The sequence below is a fragment of the Macrobrachium rosenbergii genome, chromosome 49 (assembly GCF_040412425.1).
Source record: "Macrobrachium rosenbergii isolate ZJJX-2024 chromosome 49, ASM4041242v1, whole genome shotgun sequence".
Classification (NCBI taxonomy): Eukaryota; Metazoa; Arthropoda; class Malacostraca; order Decapoda; family Palaemonidae; genus Macrobrachium; species Macrobrachium rosenbergii.
The window spans coordinates 13,357,799-13,359,114 of NC_089789.1; positions in this window are offsets into that span (position 1 = coordinate 13,357,799).

Sequence of the window (1,316 nt, forward strand, 5' to 3'; positions counted from 1 at the left end):
TCTTCTCTCTTTGTGAGGAGGAAGAAGAAGAGGGAGTTAGTTACCTGTTTGCTTTGGCGTACGCATGGCTGCTTGCATGCCAGTTGATAATGATTTGCGAATGACGTCACTCTACTAAAAAATAATATACAAAAAGCTCATTTTATTTATTCCTGTTCCTGGAACTATGGAAATATTATTTAGCATTCTTTTGGGATGTGTTAAACGTTCCTCGCGCCTACTGTTGCCTCTTGGTAGCTCGTCATTGTCCGTAATGTATCGCTTATTATCCGTCCACTCTTACGTTTTTATCTGTCCATTTGATTGACGGTGAGTTATGTTAAGGATAGATTTTAAATAGATAATGTCTATTCCCTTTTTACTGAATGAATCTGAGTTGTCATTCTTCTCTTTTATAGTTAGTTTCTCTCTCTCTCTCTCTCTCTCTCTCTCTCTCTCTCTCTCTCTCTCTAGAACCTTTGGCAAATACTGGATAATCATATGAAGAATAATCGTATGAAGAACTGGTTTGAACATCGAGTAAGTCGTCGACTTGTATTCAACATGTTGGTGACGTGTGTGGAGCAAATTGTCGACATGTGTTTATAACATTTACTAGAAACTTTACCAGGGATTTTGGGTTCTCTGCTGATATGATACGAAGGACCGGTAGGAACTACCAATAAGTTGTCGACTTGTATTCAACATGTTGGTGACTTGTGTGCGATAAGTTGTCGACATGTGTTTATGACATTTGCAAATAATTTCCTGAGGATTTTGGGTTTTCTGCTGATATGATCATGAGTCATTATCCTTGAAGGATAATAATTCTTTTTAAAAGTCTCTGTCATCGGAACTACCAATAAGTTGTTGACTTGCACTCAACATGTAGGTGATATGTGTGTGGTAAGTTTTCGACATGTGTTTATGACATCTGCGGGAAACTCTACCGGGGATTTTGGGTTTTCTGTTGATATGATCACGATTCATTGTCCTTGAAGGATGACTGTTCTTTTTAAAAATCTGTCATCGTACTTAAACGAGGACAGATCTTTGCGAGGGGCTGTGCTTGTATGTGTGTCTGCATGTGTTTGTGTGCTTGTAGCTTACCTGATCCCAAACAAATTTCTAGGCTTTTTGATTTGAGAATACTAAACATCTAGATTCAAATTCCTTGAAAATGGCAGCCCCAGTAATGAAAGGGAGAGGATTTTCTCTCTAGGATGATTTTGTGGCAAGGATTTTGATAGGTATCAGTCTGATTAGCAGGAAAAGTTGGAATGGGTAAAGTGTAATTTGAATTTTATGAAGAAATGGCTCTAAATAGTCTTTCTGTC